The sequence below is a fragment of the Pinus tabuliformis genome, chromosome Q (genome assembly GCF_031772625.1).
Source record: "Pinus tabuliformis cultivar Carrire ecotype Pingquan chromosome Q, CPIR1, whole genome shotgun sequence".
NCBI lineage: Eukaryota > Viridiplantae > Streptophyta > Pinopsida > Pinales > Pinaceae > Pinus > Pinus tabuliformis.
Window position 1 is genome coordinate 52,576,780 of NC_142296.1, and position 22,400 is coordinate 52,599,179.

Here is a 22,400-nt window from a genome sequence, read left to right on the forward strand (position 1 = left end):
AGGAGAGGGCCAATACAAGATAACGCTTCTTTATCTTATCGAAAACAACATTTGATTCTTCATACCTAGGGTTCCTTGTTTTCTTTGAAGAGTCGGCCATTTCCTTGATGACCTGCATTACCTATCATTCCTTTGATCATTGAAGATGTCCCTGGAATGATTGTTATCTTCATCAAGAGATGTGTCTCTGCCATTTGGACACTCCTTCGCATGATGGGCGAACTTATTGCAACCAAGGCATCTGCCTTTCCTTCCACCCTTAGATCTGGACTTCCTAATGAAGTGATCTTTAGGTAGGCCATCAGAAACTTCCGCTGTGCCATTCTGATAATATTCTTTGCTTCGACTTCACCCTCGGTGAATTTGAAGAGGGATGAGGAATCCACTGATCCTTTTGTCCTTTCCCAATTGTCTTCGGTGATTGCTCTTTCTCTCTTTCTTGGGCATTGTATTCACCTTAGCTCTGATACCATGTTAATTTTAGGTATGTTCTATGCTTAGAGCAATTTATTTCAATTTTCACAGTTAGCTCAATATCTTTTCCAAATTAGCAATCACATCAGCATTAAAGTAAACTGCAGATAGAACATAAACATAAATCGCAGAAGACAAGCCAAGACAAGAGGACACAAGATGTGGCGCTAGCGAGGGACAAATCCCAATGTGGGGAAACCCTTGATCAATTCTTCTTATATGTTCTTCAATAGTTCAGCAGAGAGAGAGATATATAGTACGTTTACAACAGACGTCAACACTTTGACTTATCTAGATAAGAGCATAGATCATCTCTAAGAAGATGATATATGAGATCAGTTGAAGACATGCTGCTTCAACTGACTCTCCAAGGTGACTCCTTCACCTATCGTTATGCTGCATTTCGTCATCATGCTGCACCCATCATCACTATGTTGCATCTCATCATGCTGCACCCATCATCACTATGCTGCATCTCATCATGCTTCATTAATCATAACTGTACCCATCACTGTACTGCATTATGTGCCATTGCTACACCATGTTGCCATACTGACCTATGTGCTGGCTACATCTTTCTTGCTTATTCTCCCTAGCTTGCTTGTTGTCCTTTGCATGCTTGTTGTTGTATGCTAGTTGTCCCTTGCATGCTAGCTATAACGTTGCATGCTTGGTGTATTTGCTGCTAAGTACCATACAACTATCCCAATGTTAGTTAGTTGTCCCTTGCATGATGTTCGCCTTCCAAGACAGATGCTCTGGCTGTTTCGACAGTTCTGACAGTTACGATTGTTCTCGGTAGTTCCGGTAGTTCCTGGCAGTTTCGACAGTTCTAGCTGTTCCAGACAGTTCCAGTAGTTCCGGGCAGTTTCGAGCATTTCCAGCAGTTCCAACAGTTCCGGCAGTTCCCGACAGTTCCCGATAGTTCCCGTCAGTTCCGACTTTTCACGGTAGTTCCGGCATTTCCTGTCAATTCCGGTAGTTCCCGACAGTTCCGGCATCTGCCCTCTGCATCAGCTTTCCTAGCTATACCAACAGTTCCTGGCAGTTTCGGCAGTTACCGTCAGTTCCGATAGTTCCAGCTTTTCCGGCAGTTCCGACGGTTCCGGGCAGTTTTGACAATTCTGGAAATTCCGGCTGTTCCCAGCAGTTCTGGCTTCTTCCCTCTGGATTAGGGTAGCGTTATCCCTTAGGATCTTTCCTCCAACTAAAACCCAAAGACAAGTAGAGAGGAAGATATCCCAAGTGTGTTGAAATGACTTGAAGGCCACCTCTATTTATACTAAAATGTTGAGCACAAGTGGGGTTTATTTGGTTGCTGGCCAACCTTGATGAATTGTCCCATAACACAAATAAATTCATATCTCCATGAATACTTATCGGAATCGGATGATCTTTAGATCAATCCTAAACCTCTCGATGAGAGGGATCCAAGAAAAATATCAGCTTTTGTTAATAAGATGACCCACATGGAGTTTGGCCCTAGTTGCCAATTTTAACAAGATTGGTATTGCTACCAAAACTACACAGAAATCAGTGTTTTTGGCTGTAAGCTTCCACCCTACAAATTGCCAAAGTACCTCCCTGTTAGAATCTTTGCACTGGAGTACTTGAGGCAAAGATTGAATGCAGATGAAGTACATTTTTTAGTTGCCAAAAAGAAATCGCAATTTAAGCTCAAAGCTCAAGTTGGTCCCTTCATTTGTAATACCAGGACTGTAGGGGAGGAAGCTCATAAGCTATTAAAAGAAATGAAATTTTCTCTCAGTTTCTCTTGGTCATATGACCCATTGGGAGTCATCTCCCAACTCAGGGTGGAAAATAATTTCACACCATATCATCATACAGCTAGGCCTGAGATAGAACAGTTGAAGAATCAGTTGGAATAGACAGAGAATACCCTCCAAGAAGCTGAGGAGCAAGCAGTCTCTACATCAAATATGCAAACTCCCATTGCACAGGAAAAGACTGCCAAGAGAGGGAGGGAAGAACAATCTTCACCAGCAATAGAGGCAACAAGCCAAGGCCTCAAGGTCTTTCACAGGAAAAAGAAACAAAGGGTCTCTATGAATATTGATTCACAGTCTGGTGCACAGTCTATACAATCTCCAACTCAGTCTACCACTTCTCATGAATAGTAGATAGTCCAAATTGTTGGAGGCATTTCAAAGAATAAAGAGGAAGACATCTTCCATGTCTTTAGTGAAATCAAAAGAAAGAATGAAGAATTGAAGTTAAATACTTACACCTAGTTCTGGAAGCATTCTTCTAGCTCTCAAGCCAGGCTTCTTTCAGTCTTTGACTCTGAGAAGGGGAAGATGCAAATGGCTTTCTTGCAGGCCCAAGTTCCTCAGCCCAGAACTGCAGCACAATACCAGAAACATACTTCTTTTGAGTTTAATGTCCAGGATGTGCATCCAATTGATCAAATTGAGATGCATAAATAGACTGGGCAGATGATTGCTTCAACCTTGACAAACACTGCTATGAGTTTGTCAAAGATGCAGGTTACATTGGCCAACATTCAGTCACAATTAAAGTTGGAGAAGGTCTCCTCATTAGCAAAGGATACCAAGATTCAGTCTTTGGAAAATCTAGTGCTAAGGATGGGATATGATCCCTCAAACATAAATGCAACAGCAGAGCTCATTAATAAAAAGAACACTGAAGTTGCAACACTAAAGAAACAACTGAAACTACCAGCATTTGAGGATCCAATGGCCAAAGAAATCGAGGAGACAGAGACTCAAAAGTCAGATATGATGAAGCTCATCATAGAACAGAATTTGCAAATAAAAAAAATGGAGGAGCAGATGGAGAAATTGGTTAAGGAGAAGGAGGAAGCTATCAAGAACATTCAAACTTCAACGGATGTAGTCTCTCTTGCAGCAGTTCCCATCACCAGAGTTTCTACTACAGCCACTACATCAGCAACAGGTACAGCAGAAGGAGCTGAATAGCTTACTAAAGTTGTTCAGAACCTGTCTATCCAGACAGGAGAAATCAATAAACTAAAGGATGAACTCAAAGAATTACGGCTTATGAAGTCTATATCAGACAGTTCACACACAACTGAAACAAACAGACTGAAGGCCAAGTGGAAGTGTTGAAGAAAGAACTCACAAATTCCTTCGTAGGAAACAAGTTGGGTTTAGCAAAAGAAATTATGTGGGAAGAAATCACAGAGGCAATCAAGGAGATTGGTCCTCCATTAAGATAATATTCAATCAGAAAGATCTCTTGGAAAAAGCTCAGGAAGCAGTGAAATCCATAATAGGTAGCTAGAGGATATGCCAGAGACTGCCTCTGATATAATCAAATTTCTGAATTCCAAGGATGACTATGAGCTTGAGGAGTTAAGGATAAGTGACAGAACTGCAACAATATTAGAGGTAAAGAAGATTATCACTAAGAAAAATCTCATCCTTTAGCTACAAGAAAAGTGCAGCAATGTTAACAACATAGTTCAGAGATTTTTCAACAAGATTGAACCTTTGGTCAGCAAAGGTTTACCTTCTATGATGGTTATTAATGATAAATTGATGCCAATTGAGGATTATGTCAAGAAGTTAACAAAGGTGGGCACCCATGCAGCTTCAGTAGCCAATATCAAAGGATCAGCAACACCAGCTCTCATAGTAAAAACCAATGTGGAAAAAGTCGAAGTCGGGATTAATTCAGCAAGGGTCCAAAAGTTGAACAACTCGTTAAAGTCAGGAGTTTTTTGAAAAAGTCAGCAAAATTAAAAAAACACAAAATTCTTCATTTTATTTTTTATTTTTTTTAATATCTAGAGTCGAAGTCATAGTTTAGAGGTTTTTTCATTGTTTTACTACAATGTCATTCTTTACATGTGAATTCGATCACTAAAAGCATGTTACACTCTTGCAGTCTGCATTCTAAGTGCATTTTATCACCAATGGTTTTCAACATTATCCACAAAAAATATGATCATAACAGTGTTGATTCATGGGAATGTTCTTCAGCGATTTACAGTTCCTTGCTTGCTAGTCTGGATACTCCTTGTCCTCTTGCTCTTATGTCTCACAATCATGCTCGTCAAGGTAGGTAGGCACTTCCTTTTCATAGTCTTCTCAATTTCTTATAGCAGCCTTCTGACAGCTTAGCCTCTAGCTAATGTCTCTTCTCTGTATTTTTTTGCACATCTCATATAGATCCCTATTGTTTTGCAGACATAACATCCAGCAAGAGAAAACCAATAATAGCCGTATATGTTTCAACATTCAAAAGAATATAGCAACTAAGCAATTAGTTTTCTCAGTAACACCAACCAACTATAATGCTTGAAATTAAGATTCAACAACAAAACAAATTGCACAGCACGACGTTATCATCAAATTTCTAGGGCTACGTTTGAAAGATTCCACTATCTACCTTAAGATTAAACAACAGAAAATTATATCATTTTCACCTTTGCAGCCTCTTTATTTGCGGCCTGGGAGGGAGGCTGACTTTTTGGATCGATTCCCGATTAAATCGGGAGTATAACGATTAAATCGCGATTTTTTCCTTTCTGAAAAAGTTGCCAAAAAGTCTGGGGATTAAATCGTTTTGTTTAAAAAATCGCATTTTTAGGATTAAATTGCGATTTTTTGCAAACTTTTTCCACACTGGTAAAAACACTCGAGGATTCTTTCTTCATCCTGGATGAAATCAAGCATATATTTTTGGTAAAACCCACTTTTACTAAATACACCGAGATGGATGAAATCTGCAGTAGGGTAACAAAGATTTCTATCCCAGATAAGAAACGCTGGGAAGAATTAACAGAATTACTTGATTAAGGATTATTGAACAGCATTCATTTTTTGAGGGAACAGTGAGCCAACTTCAACCACTTTTCAACTTTTTCAGTAATAGTCATCAAACAGCGCAACACCAAAGTAGTGCCAGATCATTAGACAATTTTATTTTTGACTGTGTAAATAATCTATTTTTGTAAAAGTAGTTCAGGATATTTTTCGTCCTATTGTTGTATAAATAACTCTCTTCACGAGTTATTCAGGGTTGCACCCTTGAAGAAACATTTCTAGACATCTGATGTAATTAATCTTTCTAGATCATTAATACAAAGCAAAGGATTTTGAATTCTATTTTACACAGTTTGTGTTTCCTATAAGTTTTTCTAGTGTCATTCATTATGTTTTTTCTTCATATACTTGTGTCTTGCAGAGATAACTAGGTAGGAATAATTGTATTTCAATCTATTCCTATAAGCTTTCTAAAGTGATAATCTATAAAGAGAATGAATTAATGGAGTGTTTAATTAATTCCCTCAAAATTAATAAATCATCAGCATCTTTTGTAGGATCATGTGTATTTTCTCAAACCTTTAAACATAGTTTAAAGGTTTTCATACTTATGATTATTTAGCTTTCAATTTGAAAACTATGGCAATCATATTACTTTTCTGTTTCTGCTCATCATCTTAAAAGCTATTTCACTGTGTAAATATTTATAGCAGCCCTCTGCTGAGATATTGATATTATTCAAGAGGTTAGGCACATCAGTTCTATATCTGTTTCATCCATTGGTCTCCCAAATTAAAACAAAACCCCCAAAACATTTATCTTAGATGCTCTGGCATAATAGCTAACCATTATTATCTCAGAGATACAACACCTCTCAACAGGTGAGAGGTTTTGGCCTTGGCTGACAAGCCTACATACTATGTCACTTGTCTTCTATTGTGCATATTGGTAATTGTCTTGATGAAAAGAACACAATAATAATATAATGAAGAGAAGACTATAAACTAAAAGGTAAATCACAAGCAATTATCAAGCAAAGAAATCTTTTAACTCCTTTTTCCCTAGATTTCTCAACATCGGTAACACATCTATATAGCATTATATCAACCAGCATTGTCACATAGAAAGGCCTTGACTAATAGCTTTATCTCTCCATGAGATCCGAGCACAATGCTGGTGAGACCAATGATGTATAGACACCCTCATCATTGTCTCTTTTGGAGCAGACTCCAACCGATTTCTCAGGGTGTTTTCCACCAGGACTATTCTTATCTTGGATTCCTAGTCCTCAAAGAATATCGGTCCTCAACGACTACTCTTATCTTGGATACCCTAATACATCCTCAAAGTGCATCGGATGCCAGATGCTTACCCAATCCTCCATTTTGTCTTCCAAAGTGAAGACAAGAATGATGTCTCTATCTCTCCCTCTTAATTAGGGAGGGCATATCTATTCCAATAAAGGGTTGTACTCATTCCTAAAAAGGAATGTACCTAAGGTCCCTCTTGGGTTAGGAATTTCTAAGTTTCTTCCAAGTAAGAAACTTGTTTTCAGGCTCCCTCTTAATTAGGGACCTATAGTAGCTCCTTAGGTGGAGATAATGGGACAACTAGTTTCTTTAAGAACTACTCCTCAAGTTGTCATGAATTTCTTTTCTTTATTTTGGAGTCTTCATGTTTGGGACTTCTACATAGGGCACCGATCATCCATCACTTTCATCCATGAGTCAGCCATGTCATCATCGGAAAGTGATCCATCAGTCCATATCGGGAATTCCTTCATGCCATGCCGCTTCATTCATGCCATGTTTACTTAAGGATCTTTCATCCTACAACGTGTGCGTCGGTGGTGGAAGCTATTCATAGATCTTCCCTCGACAACCCTGCATAAACCCATTGAGATATATGTTCAAAAATAAAGGAATGAACATTAAAATAAACATTACCTTTGTGATGGTCTTTCATCATGACATCTTCTAGTTTGCATCAACATCCTACATACATATCGACACATCTCCCAAAGATATAGATATTCTCAAGGCTCTCTTTCTTTCTCAAACTTCATCAGAGTCTTCATATCTTCCATGGAGATATCCTAGTCAAATCTTCTTGGTTTTTCAGATGTTGATAGCCTTTACCATGGTTGCATATTCCATGATCTCTTCCTTCCTTTCGTCACATATCTCATTCCCAGGAGCTTCCAATCAGAGTTCCTCTATTGTTGTCAACCACCTCATACTTCATATGAGGACATATTATGTTTATTTCATCTAGTGAATGTGTGACTCATGATCATGCTCTCAAGATAGAGCATTGATCCATGTTATCTACAACCATATGACATGACTTCTACAATATTAAATGTAAGCATACATACCATATTTTTCTTTGGGTCATCCAGACTTCCTGAAGCAACTTCCTTGATTGAAAGAGATTCAATCCCTTGATCATACCATCATCCCATGAATTCCACAAGTTTGGAATTCTTGATAAAACACTTGCTTCCTCTCTTGATTGGTGAACCTCCTGATGAAGATTCCATCAAAGAATCTTGAGAATCTAAAGTAACCCCATTAGCAAATGTTTCCTTTTGTCAGATGTATGATGAACCTTGTACTAGATGACCTTGCCACTTATGTTTCCAATGAGATTCCCAAGAGCTATATCCTTGACTTCCATAGATTCTAACCATCGTCCATGATTCTCTATGATGATATCCTATTGACGGTGTTGGATCCGCCAACATGTCAAGTGGATCTCCCTGGTAAGAAGTTCCAATTAGACCTTAGACCGTTTGGTGTAGGAGTCCCAGCAGTGGGTCGTAAGGTAATGCCTTGACCATGATGTCGCACAAAGGCAAGTAGGATAACTCTGTCAGCAGCAAGGGTGTGACTGATGCAGTGAGTCAAGGAAGGTGTATGAGAGGTTCCAACACTTCGAAGGGGGAAGGAGGTGAAGGTGAGTTCCAGGTTGAAATGGATCAGTCCCAAATCGGCTAGGAACACACAAAACAAAGGACATGCACAGCTTCCGGCGGAGCAGTCCACTCGGATACGACAGTCACATCAAACAAGGTAAGATAACATGTACAACACTCACGGATCAATCCGAGGCGAGTGCGACGTTTGTTATAGCAAGGTTCAAGTGAAACGTATGTCTGATGTCTGGCAGAGTAGTCGACATGGACGGTGACAACATTAACAACATATGCAACACATTAACAACAAGATTCATACAATTGCATACAAATCAGTTCATACACAAGTACGTAAGTTAAACAACATATATCATTAAGGAAACTGGAGCAGTCCAACTACAATAACAACATATGCATGAAAATGTGCTGTCTCTTATTATATAAAGAAGTGTAAGTCACAATCATACAATACATCCATGTAAACTTGCTATCTCCAACAGTGGAACGTTATAGCCACATCCGCCTGCTACTCCAAAGAGATGGACTAGCTCCGTGCAGTGGAGAAGCCAAGGCGCGTTACAATACTGTCCAAGCCTTCTTCAAGATAGCTTAGTAGAAGCTTGGCTGACCAAAAGCCTATACAATGAGTTATGAGGGACTATTTATAGCAAAGGGTGGGGTGAACCTTGACATTCCCCCTTTGTGACAGTTCAACTACCCTCATGACTCTTCAACTACTCTATGACTATTACCTCCAACTGTTGACACTCGACTTACACTTGACATGACTTAACATTAAAATGCACATGTACTCTTGTGAGACAACATGGCTTGAGCAAGCCTTGCAAGACATCACTGACACTCAGTCCACTGTGGTGAGACCAACTCTTTGACATGCTTGTGATGGTGAAGCTGGTGAGCTGATGCCAAGCTTGGTCGTCTGTGATGGTGTGCATGTACCTCATGGTGGCATCTTGCTAAAGCAAACTCTTGCCTCTGTTGCAACTGGTGCATTGATTCGACCCCTTCATCCAACTCGTCTTCTAACATCTGCATGGTCTTCTTAGGTACGATTGAACCAGAAACACACTGATGCATAGTGTCCGTGCTGATCTTCAAGTATGTGTTGGTGGTCATGCGCATCAACTTGCCAAAGTGCATGTTCAACCCCAGTTGGACTTGCTTCTTGTCTTCGCCTTGGTGAGTGTGTTGAATGGGTTGGATTGCATGTGTGCGCTCAACGATATGCATGCTGTTGAATCCCTTGCATGCGATCAACAACACTACTTACCATGATTGCTCTGTGTCAGCTGTTGGGATGGATCCTTAACATGTACGGGCGTAGTTTCTTCCGTGAGTGTATGTTGCGCCCACTGTTTTTCTTGATCCTGTTGTAATTCATTCATCGGTCTGTACAACTTCATGTTCTTCCTGAGTTGCTACTTCAGCACATGGAACTCCTTCTTTGTTCCATCTTCTGCCTTCACACGATCTTCATGTCGCGTCGTCACTTCATAGCCCGAGTCTCCAAAGTTGCTTTCATTATCGGTGGATTTGCTTGATCTTGCAACTTTGTTTTGCCTCTGTGTTGTCACAACCTTCCTCTTGCATTCGCTGTGTTCGTTGCATTCGGTATGCTGCCTTCAGCTACTGTTCATGATGTTGCTCGCTATGATGCTGTTGTTTGATGTTCTTGTCTACGAACAACTTGATGTCTTCGTGGGTAGGCAAGTCCATGGACACTTGATCAACTGCATCCCCAAGTGTGTTCTGAACGGTGTCTTCGACTCTTCTCTCTTGGAAATCATTGTACCTGTACTGCTGAGAGGCAGATGAACTCCTGGGATACCTGAAGACATGGCAACGCTCACGACAAGCAATTTGTCAGTCGAAAACCAAAATGAACATGAGAACTAACTTGCAACATACCTGGGTGCATGATCATGAAGGTTGCGCAATTTCGGCCAGGAGGTCGGGAGACCGACTGCTAAGACTGCACAAGGCACACTCTGGGTTGGTGGGACACTGACTGACTACTGGAACTGCGCAATCCAGTCTCGTTGCTGACTGTTGGGTTTGCGCAATGCGCAATTCCAATTGGGAAGGACCACCAGCCTAGGGACAGATTTGCACAATTTCTTGGGCCAAGCAGCCACTGTCCTCTAGTAATGCACAACACAGTCCTGGAGGCCAGTGCTGGGCAAGAATGCGCAAATATGGAGAGGAAGGTGAGCCTTCCTTTCCCAGATTACGCAATGCAGCCTTGGTGAAGGTAGAGCCCAGGCCAAGGTTGGCCCGACTCGTTGACGGGCAACTGAAAGCAATTAAGTTAGTGAATGCATGGCGACACTTAGTGATAGCAGAAGTGATTAACAGTGCATGCAAAACATGAATGAAAGATTCATCAAACAGATCATCATGCATGTGGGTGAGGGAGTACGTTGGTTGGGCGAACGTCCATGCAAAACAATTTCATGCATGCGACAACTGTGAGATAGCAATGAAAACTGAAACCGAGCTAGGACAAGCTAGTATACATGTAAACGACAACAAGCATTCAAATAAATCAAGCAAACAATACTCCCACAAGTGAAAACATGAAAAGCGATAGAAATGTAGCACAAGGCACAGGCTTACCCCAAAACAACTAAGCTGAATGTGCGGACTGCTCCTAGATGTGATGTGGGATGTCAAAGCTGCAAGGTTGATGTGAGTAATGAGCTCTGCAGCGTCCGGTTGATGAGTCTTGATAACATCGAGGTTGTGACGCACATGCCACAAATCTAGGGGAACTAACACTTGGTGGGAGGTTTCGGAATTGCTTCTTGCATGTAACCTCCAACTGCTAAACATAGATCCCTGAAACAAGGGATGCCTTTGCATTTTGCCTTGGGAGAAGCAGCCCATGCATTCAAGTTTGTTTTGCTCAGTCGCGGAGGAACCCGGTCAACTCAGCTGCACATGCAAGAGACTGTTCGATTTCTGGAAAAAAAGAGAAGCAAGAAGCAGATAGAGTTATGGGGAGGTGTCTTTTATGGAGTGACTTACCTCTCCGCATCACCAAAACCAATTCATTTTGGCAGCCAATGTGTGATGTTATTATTGTTGTGGGCCTTGGGTACAAAAGTGCTACATTTGAGGAGTTGCGGGGGCCAATCCTCATTCATAAAAGTAGGACATCAACTCTAAATTGGCAGAGTTGAAACAGACATGGGAAGTGTCTAGATGCACAATGATGTGTGATGGTTGGACAGATAGGAAGGGTAGGACCCTTCTAAATTTCTTGGTACATTGTCCTAAAGGTACCATGTTTATTAAATCAGTGGATGCATCAATACATATAAAAGATGCAACAATGAAATGTGAGTTGTTAGATGAGTTGTTAGAATGTGGTGCATGTCGTAATAGATAATGTAGCTAATTATGCGTCTACCGGCAGGATGCTTATGGAGAGGCACCACACATTCTTCTAGACTCATATGCAACACATTGTATCGATTTTCTACTTGAGGATATGGGTAAACTCTCCTTCATCAAGGAGGTGATTGATATGGCTAGGATCATCCCCATGTTTATATATAACCATGCTTTTGTTCTTTAGCCTCATGAGGAGATACACTAGAAACAAGGAGTTGCGGCGTCCTGCAATCACACATTTTTCCACCAACTTTATTACTCTTCAGTTTTTGCTTTGATGCTAGTTTGAGTTGAAGCAAATGTTTGTTTCTGATGAGTGGTGTGATTGTAGATACAACAAGAGACAAGACAGGAGAGCCATTGCAAAACTGGTGTACACTAACACATTTTGGCAGGAAGTAGAAGAAGTGTGCTCAGTTAGTGAACCTATAGTAAAGGTTCTGAGATTGGTAGATGGAGACAAGCCTACAATGGCTTATTTGTATGAGGCCATGGATAGGGCCAAGTGTGAAAATTCCTCTACCCTAACCCCTACTACAACAACCGATAATGTTTCTTCTATTTGTTAAATTAATCAACCAAATTATTTGCAGTTTCCTACGACAAATATCGAAAGATATACACTGCAGCCTTCACTTAATTAAATGGTGTGCGGAAACAAGAGACTGAGCAAGAAAGAAAATACAACACAATAGACACCGTTATTTTTGGATAAATGTCCCTAGAAAAACCCAATGCAAGAAAACCAATGCAGCGGTTTTGAGGGTTTATTATTATTAAGCAGTAGCAAATTTTGAATACATCTCTGAATACCTCTCAGGTTATTCAGTTACAGAGAGAAATACTGGCAGAAAGATTTGTGAGATTACCTCACACAATCACTGAGAAAAATCCTGGTTGATCTGGATACTGAATGAAGTGCCTTTGGCAGGCCCTAGGCTACCTCTATGCAGTCCTCACATAGTCTCTGCGTCAACCTCTCTAGGCACTACGTCACCTAGTCTGTTGATCGATTTGTTGCCCAGAGTCTCTGCTCTTAGCCTCCCGGTCTCACACCCCGGCTCCCGACTTCTAAAACTAACTCTCCTCAGCAAAATCTCAAACTCTCTCTCACCCTCTGCACTGCCTTTGCGTGGCCCTTCGTGGCCCTGTGTCAACCTCTGCGTCTGGACTACTGGATCACTCTCTACGTCTCTCTGCATATGATTCTCTGGCTGAGAAAGTCTCTCTCTCTCTCTTGATGCTATCCCTGCCCCTCAACTGCAAGAAATATCCTCGATCAAAACTTCCTCCTGAGAACTTCTCACTTCAGAAATTCGATCTCTTGATCTCTCAGTGTATTTTCCAAATGACCCTCAAGCTTCCTTAAATAATCTTCTCGTTGACATTCAACAACCTAGATTAAAAGCTAATCAATGGCTAAGATCATTTTAGCTTGATCCTCGTCTTCTTCTAGAAGTTACACCCACAATTAGATTAATACCCATTAATATTTTTAATTTCCTAAGTTTAGACTTAGGGTCCCATTAAAAAATATTAATTATTTTAATAAAATTGTTTATGGGTGGAATTTCCCAAAACGCTTTCTGGGTTCTTTGGAATACATGTGCCCAAGCCTCCCTGCAAAATTTGAGGCCTAGAGCACATCTGATGCTACCACAAATCAACACTCCCTCTTAATGAGGAATGTGCTCTAGCAATATACGTTGTTGCATACTGCTTTGACTCTGAAGCATCGTCCTCTGCACCACTGATGTCTGACATGCTGTCCGCCAACTACTGCGCAGCTGCTGTAATTGTATTGCTGCTGACACTACCACTGTCAACACTACATCTATACTACAACTCCCTCTCAAGTGTTGCATCTGTGCTGCTGGTAGCACTGCCACTATCAACTGCTACTGCATTGCAAACTGTTGTTGCTACTCCATCAGCAACGGAAAAACATCTAAAAATTCTGAACTAACTGTGTTCAGTATGATACCACGTGAATGTTGAAACTTGACTGTTGCTAGTCTCTGCACTGACCCTCTGAATCTATTGCACTGCTGCTTGTTGAAGTTCTAAGTTTACTTAGTTAGAAACCCTCCATGCACTTTATCTGATTTATTCCTACCTACTTGTTATTTTCCTTAACAAGTTATTTACAATGTAAATACTAAAAATAAACACTAGTGCATGCTCAACATATTACAGATCAGCGACTAAAGGAAACAGAAACAATCACACCATATGACACCATTATTTTTGGACTAATGTCTCCAGAAAAACCCAATGCGGGAAAACCAGTGTAGCTATCTGAGGATTTTCTCATTAAGCAATATCAGAGTACAATCTGGGTGTCAAAACTAGCCTACCCAATAGAGAATTTCTTTGGCAGTAATACCTCTCAGTTTCTGACAAATCTCCTGGCTGAAACCCCGGATAAACCTTCCGGTAGCTACTCAGCACAAATCTGCCCCAGAAACCCCAGTGTCAGCCTCTCTCTGGACTGCGTCAGCCCCTCTTTGCCCAGCGCTGGCCCTGCGTCACCCCGGATGGGTCTGCGTTAGCCTTAGGAGGCCCTACGTCAGCCCTCTGGCCCTCTGCGTCAGCAACACTGGCTTCTCTGAGGCTCTTCCCGATTGCCTTTGCGTGGCCCTGTGTGAGCCCTGGCTGGCTCTGCGTCACTCTCCCCGACTACTGTGCTGTTCTCCCGACACTATCTCTGCCTCTCTGTCTCTCTGTACTCAAATGCTGACCTCAACTGCATCTCCCGCTCACTAATTTTATCTCTCTTAGCAAACCCTCCTCTAGAGAATAGAATGACTGATCACTCTGGTTTGTTCTCCAAGTGACCCTCAAGCCTCCTCTTATACTTTTCCTGTTGACATATCAACAGCCGAGATTAAGTCGGTAATCAAAGGCTAAGATTAGATCTGGCTTGATCCTTATCTTTTGGACCATTCTAACACAGGTTCATATTAATACACATTAATATTTTATTTTCCATAAGTTTAGACTTAGGGACTCCATTAAAAATATTAATTATTTTAATATCTCCTGATCTGTTTAGAATCTTCCCAAACCCTTTTTGGGTATTGGAGATCTCATGTGCCCCAACCTCTCCACCAAATTTCGTGGCTAGAGCACATCCGATGCTACCCCAAATCAACACTCCTTCTTAGCGAGGACTGTGCTCTAGCAATACTCCTCACTGAGTATTACTCTGATCATCCAGCATCGGTACCTGTGTTAATGCTAAACCTTCTTGCTCAACATCCTCTGCACTACTGCATCCTATACTGCTGCCCATGGTTCTACCACTGCCACTACTGCATCTGTACGACAGCTCCTTCTGCATCCGTGCTGTTGGTCCTTTCTCCCAGCACTGCATTTGCACTGCACCTCCTCCCATTATGTTGCATTGTGTTGTCCACTGTTGCACTGCAACTCAGTTACTGAGAAGTAAGTAACTGATCTCCCAATCCGACCTCCCTATTGGGCTAGAGACACCCACTGATGCTGAAGCTCCCTCTACCGCTGACAAGTGCTCTCTCTCTGACCTTTGTGCTGCTGCAACAACTCCCTGCATCTCGCACCGTTGCACACCTCTATGTGCCATCTTGCACTGGTGCAACACTCCTGTGCCTCTCACACTGCTGTAGCCTGCTAGCCTTACGTTGTCTCGGGACTCCTGCACTGTAGCTTTCTCTGCCGCTCCATCTGCATCCATCTCTACTCGACTCAGCCAATCCTGCTACTCCTCTGCGAGTCTCTCGTAGCAAGGTCTAATCCAAGAGGCTGGGTACCTCGAGGATCCTGCCCCTCATCACCTATAGTCCGTCTGACTACAGCTCGATGTCTCCCCACTTTCACTCAAGTGGCATGTGAGCACTCATGGCAGAGTCATCGTCTATCAAAACCTCCTTCTCTGCCCATGCTGGCGTTGCCTTAGTCTCGGAAGACTCTCCCTTACTCCTCTTCCTTGGACACTGGGTTGCATAATGACCCAACTCCCCATAGTGGAAGCACTTGATCTTGGAGAGATCTTTCTTCTTCCGCTTCTCCTGCTTTCCCTCAGATGCTAGGGCCACATCTCCCTCCTCCTGTTTGACTTTGATCCCCTTGCTGCTGCTACTCGTCTTCGACTGCCGTCTGATCTCTTCCTGACGAAGAGCTGCCCACATCTCATCCCAAGGTGGAAGTGTCCCTCTGCCTAGTATACTCTGGACAAATACCTCCCAGTCTTTTGAGACAGCATTCAGGGCTGTTTTCACCATTAGCTCCTGATTCGGTGTTTCCCCTATAGCAGTCACCTGATCTCGGATCTCATTCAGTCCTCCGAGGAAGGTGTCAATTGGTTCTCCCTTCTTCATCTGATACGACCTCAACTGATTCTCAAGCAACATTCTTCTCTGCACAGAAGTATGCTGGTACAGCTTCTTGAGAGCATCCCACATTACAAATGTCGTTTCCTTCTCGACTATGTGTGGTACTACATGATCCTTGACCCCGTCAAGGATAATGCTCTTGGCCCTCGCCATCGCCTCCTTGTACCTGTCATTATCATGGGGGTCGACTGGGACAACTATTACCTTCAAGGCGAAGTTCTTGACACGATTCCTGTCAAGTACGGATAAGATTCCTATCAAGTACGGATAAGATTTTGGCCTTCTAGACTGTGAAGTTCGATTCTCTGTCCAGTCTATCCTGGTCTCTTACTCCCTGTAGTGCCATGATGGTCCTCTACTTCCCTCCTGGAAGTTCTTTGTTTGACTCCTTTGAGTCTCTACTTCTCATCTGGAAGTTCTCTTCTAGACTCCCTCTGATTCCTAATTTCCCTCCTGGAAATTCTTCTGCCGCTATCGAGATGCCCCCTACTCTGATTGTCTTGTGTAACCACACCACTGATCTGGGTTCCTCGGCTAGAAACCCTCGGTAGCAACTCCTCTGGCCTTGCTCTATCAGGTACTATTCTAACTATAGTACCTCACCAGCTCCACTCTGCAATATTCCCGCAGCCTTCTAAACCCCAGCAACCTGAAGGTGAGAGCCCCTAGGCTCTGCACAATCCCGGCACCACAACCCGGCCTCCTCACCCAATTGCATTAGCCCTCCCAGCTACTGCGTGGCTCTGCGTGAGGCTTCTTTTGCCTTCCTTCGCCTTTGTGCTGCCTCTTCTCGGCTCACCCTTGATGACATAGGCACTGCATTACCCTTCCTTGTTGTTTCTCTGCTAGAAACAGGTTTTGTCACCTCGGGACAACTGTTTTCTGTTGCTATTGTTCCGCTCGGCTGATGTCCTTTAGTCTTCCTATGATCTGCAATCACGCTCTAATACCATGTTGAAGCATATAAGTTTACTTAGTTAGAAACTCTCCATGTACTTTATCTTATTTATTCCTACCTACTTGTTATTTTCCTTAACAAGTTATTTACAATGTAAATACTGAAAATAAACACTAGTGCATGCTCAACATATTCAAGATCAACAACTAAAGGAAACAGAAACAATCACACCATATGACACCATTATTTTTGGACTAATGTCCCCAGAAAAACCCAATGCGGGAAAACCGGTGCAGCTATCTGAGGGTTTTCTTATTAAGCAATATCAGAGTACAATCTGGGTGCCGAAACTGGCCTACCCAACAGAGAATTTCCTTGGCAGTAATACCTCTCAGTTTCTGACAAATCTCTTGGCTAAAACCCCAGATAAGTCTTCCGGCAACTACTTAGCACAAATCTGCCCCAGAAACCCCAGCGTCAACCTCTCTCTGGACTGCGTCAACCGCTCTCTGGCCAGCGCTGGCCCTGTGTCACCCCGGATGGGTCTGCATCAGCCTTAGGAGGCCCTGCGTCAGCAACGCTAGCCTCTTTGAGGCTCTGCGCAACTGCCAGCTGCCTCTGCGTGAGCCCTGGCTGGCTCTGCGTCACTCTCCCCGACTACTGTGCTGTTCTCCTGACACTATCGCTGCCTCTCTGTCTCTCTGTACTCAAATTCCCCTCAGCGGCATCTCCCAATCACTAATTCTATCTCTCTTAGCAAACATCCGATGCTACCCCAAATCAACATTGCTGACCTCTGCACTGTGTCATCTGCACTGCTGTCAATATGCTCCACGTTGTTCAGTCTTTGGTGCTCCTGGCCACTACAACTGTCTCCCCAACGCTCCTCGACACCCTCCGACACTAGTCCATCTTGACACTCCTGATCTGGGCTCCGATAGCAAGGTATTGATTCGAGAGGTGGACTCCTCAAGGATCTTGCCATCTATAGCTCTTTTCGAACTACAACAGCCCACCTCCCTCCTGGAGGTATCTCGGCTGTCATGACGAACTCCTCCTCTTCGATCTTCATAGGCGCAGCCTTTAGATCGTGTTTCTCATCCTTGTCCTTCTTGAGAGGACACTGAGTAGCGTAGTGACCCATCTCACGTCTTTGCTGCTCCTGCTGTCCCTTCAATGCAAGGGCTGCATTATCCTCCTCCTCCTTGGGCTTCGACCCACTGCTGCTGCTGCTTCTGTCAAGTTTGACCTTGACTAAGTCTCTCCTCAACTCCTCTTATTTTAGAGCTGCCCACATCTCATCGCAAATAGGCAATGCTGCTATATCCAGGATGCTCTGGACAAAGACTTGCCACTCATCTGAGACTGAATTGAGGGCTAGTCTAACCAAATCTGAATCTTGAGGTGTATACCCGCAGCAGCCAATTCATCACAGGTCTCCTTAAGCTTGGTGAGGAATGGATCCACACGCTCTTCCTTCTACATCTGAGCAGATCTCAATTTCTGCTCCAAGTACATTTTCTGCTGCTTGGAAGATCCCTAATATAACGTGGCCAAGGCATCCCACATCTCCTTAGCAATCCCTCTGCTAGCAACGTGACACACCACATGATCCTTGACGCCATCCAGGATCATCCTCTTGGCCTTCGCCATCTCCGATCTATACTTCTTCAGCGGATTTGCATCCGCAAGTTCAACCACCACGCTGTCAACATACGTATTGACGGAACGCTCATCTGGAAGGAAAGACGTTCTAGCCTTCCAAATGACATAGTTGGATACTCCGTCCAACCTGTCCTGATCCCTCAAGCCACTGGTTGCCATATCTGCCAAAAATGTTGAAAATCTCCTCTCTACTTCTCACTGCTGTTGCTCAACCAATGAGAAGACAAACTTCTTGGCAGGAAGTCTGCTTGAGGAAAAGTCCCCTCATTGTGCTTCTCTTCTCTCTTCTGAAGTTTTTCAACCTAGCAATTTGCCTGTTGAAAAATCTCCGTCCCACCAACTCTCTCACGTTGAGGCTTCAGCGCTGCTCCCTTTGCCTCGACAAAAAATTGAACTAGAAGTCCTTCTCTCTGTCGACTCACACAGAGAGAGACTGCCTCTAAAATATGCCCTCTCAGCTTGGAACTACGTCAGCCCTCTGGGGTTTAGGACTGCTGCTTCCTGCAGCTTTTTTGAACTCCCTTCTTCTGCTCAACACTGGATCTACTGGCTCTACTCTTCTTGCTTCACCTGCAACTCTGATACCATGTGAAAATTCCACAATAGGAACCCCTATAAAAGCAACTAATGATATTACTCCTATTTGTTAAATTCCTTTAAACAAATGACTTGCAATTTCCCACAAAAAATATTGTAGTACATACACTACAACCTTCACTTAATTAAATATTATGAAGAAATAAGAGACTGAGCGAGAAAGAAAATACAACACAATAGACACCGTTATTTTTTGGACAAATGTCCCCTATTTGTTAAATTCCTTTAAACAAATGACTTGCAATTTCCCACAAAAAATATCGTAGTACATACACTACAACCTTCACTTAATTAAATATTATGAAGAAATAAGAGACTGAGCGAGAAAGAAAATACAACACAATAGACACCGTTATTTTTTGGACAAATGTCCCCGAAAAAACTCAATGTGGGAAAACCGGTGTAGTAGATCTGAGGGTTTTATATTATTAAGTAGTAGTTCTGAATACAACTCTGGATGCCCTTCCGGCAATCCAGTTACAGAGAAAAAGACACTGGCAGAAAACTTAGTGAGATTACCTCACTCCACCCGGAAAATCTCGGCTGATCGGGCAGCTGAACTGACTGTCCCCAGCTACAACTGCGCTGCCCCTTCGCAGTAACTGCGTGGGCTTGCGTGGAGCTCTCTGAGGTTCTGCTTTAGCTCTGCACTAGGTCTCCTTGCCTCCTGGAGCTCTGACGTCAACCCTCCTGGTTGATCCAGCAACTCCCCGGCAAATTTCGGACTTCTACTGGAAGACAGCTCTACCTCTGTGTTGGCTGTTCTGGCTCTGCGTCAAGCATTGCGTGTGCCCTCCTGGCCCAGCGTCAGTCTTTCCTAGGTCTACGCTGCCTCCTCTGGTGCTTCTATGCCTCTCTGCTGAGTATTCGGGGTTCCAAAGAAGATACTCCAACCCAACTATCCCTGCCCCTTAACTACAAGAAATCTCCTCGATTAGAAATTCCTCTTGAGAACTTCTCACTTTAGAAATTCGATCTCTTGATCTCTCGGTGTATTTTCCAAATGACCCTCAAGCTCCCTTAAATAATATTCTCATTGACATTCAACGGCCTAGATTAAAAGCTGTTAAAATTAGCAACTAGGGCCAAACTCCATGTAGGTCATCTTATTCATGACTGATAATACTTTTATTAGACTCCTCTTGTCAAGAGGTGTAGGATTGATCTAAAGATCATCCGATTCCGATAAGTATTTATGGAGATATGAATCTATTTTGATTATGGAATAATTATCAAGCCTACCAACAACTCATGTAAGCTCAGAAGCCCAACAGTCACATCTATTCAATTATCAACAGATGTGTATAAATATAGGACTTTTTCTCATTTGGACTCACTCAACTCAACACATCTCTCTCTCTCTCCAACGCAGAAAAGAGGCTCTTCTCTCCTGCGCAGAAAGAGACTCTTCTCTCACACGTGTGGAAGGAAGGTGCAAAACTTGAAGTTGCAACTGCAGATCCAAAGTTTGACTAGTGTTGACCATCAAACTCCCTCCTCTGAACTGCGATGTAGCCTGTTGGTGTACCTGGATCTCCTCTGAAGGCCACATTTTTTGGTGAAGGAATCAAGTTGATCCGACGGTCGGTTTGCAAGATATTGACTGCCTATTTTTGATGCTGAGGCTGCTAATGTTGATGCCGCTGATCTAGGGTTTTATACTGTTGATATAAATCAAATTTTTGTACTATTTCTCTCTGCTGAATTATTGAAGATAAAAGAAGATTTGATCAAAGGGTTTCCCCATATTGGGGTTTGTCCCTGGCTAGCCGCCACATCTTGTGTCTCTTGTCTTGGCTTGTTTTCTGTTGATTATTTAATGTTCTATCTGCACTTATGCACATGTGATTGCTAATCTGTGAATAATAATAAGAAAGAGAAGTAAACTGCTCTAAGCATAGAACATACCATAAATTAACATGGTATCGGAGTTGAGGTGAAGACAAAGCCCGAGCAAGAGCAAGAAATCACCGGAGAGAAGATTGGCAAGGCTATCCTAAAAGAACTATGGGGTCCTCAACACTCTTCCCTGCCGAAGACAAGCTCCGTGAGAAAGCTGACTATCACGGATGGAAGATGTCTATCGATCTAACCTTAGAAGATCAAGGAGTGTTGGACCATGTGATAGGCAATATTGTTGAGCCTCCATCAAATGCACTCGCTGCTGCCAGGAACAAATGGAAAACCGGCGAAGTCAAATCAAAGAAGATCATCCGGGACTCTATTGACAAGCGCTTGGTGGCCTACATCTCCGATCTGAACACCTCCAAGGAAATCTACGATAGACTGGTGAGTTTATTTAAAGTTAATGATGCAAATCAAGTTCTGTTTCTTAGAAATAAGCTGAAGGAAATTAAGAAGGGCAAAGATGAGAGTATGCAAGCATACTTCTTAAGAATCACAGAGATCAGAAACGATCTCCTATCTACTAGGGAGACTATTACTGATAGGGAAACGACACTCACAACTCTTGGAGGATTACCATCCGAATGGTACGTGTTCAGGACTACTCTTCTGAACAATAATGTAATTCCTGATTTCAAGGAATTAATGGCTAGATGCATTCAAGAAGAAACAAGGGTAGAAGAGCAAGAAATGCCCATGCCTAAAGGTCCTCCTGCTGCCTTTTTTTCTCATGCTAAGATATGAAATAATTCCGGGACTAAATAAAAAAGAAAGGCTGGACCTAAGGGTGGAAGAAAAGGATTATGTTACATTTGTGATAAACCAGGTCACTATGCAAAGGAGTGCCCTGATAGAAAGAACTCACACCGGGACGATGATCAAAATTCCTCTCATGATAATCAAAGGAATGGCAAATTTAATAGCAAAGGTAAAAGGAGTGTTGGTAATCAAGGAAGAGGACAACCATTCAAGAAGGCTAGAAATTCCAGTTATGAATCCAACATTGTTGAAAATAAGTAGGATGAATATTATTTACCAGCTGCTCTATCTACCTTTGCTCCTTCAGAGTCAATGGGAATTTGGGTTATTGATAGTGGTGCATCAAGGCACTTCACTGGTTACAAAGAAGTTCTCCATAATCTAATAGAGAAAGAAACTAACCTGGAAATTGTCCTTGGAGATAATATGAAATATCTCGTGAAAGGTGTAGGCAATGTCTCTCTTAAATTGAATCAAGGTAATACGATCCACTTACAGGATGTATTATATGTACCTGACCTTAAGAAGAACCTGGTGTCCATCTCAGCAATGGAAGACAAAGGCTACAAGGTGACCTACCAACAACTCATATAGGCTCAGAAGCCCAACAGTCGCATCTATTC

General features: G+C 42.5%; 1 protein-coding gene across 1 annotated transcript in view; it reads left to right on the plus strand.

Annotated features, from left to right (window-relative positions):
* Positions 1-22,400, plus strand: part of LOC149218262 (uncharacterized) — a 595,146-nt gene that overhangs the window by 324,174 nt on the left and 248,572 nt on the right. The gene's annotated exons all lie outside the window — the stretch shown is intronic.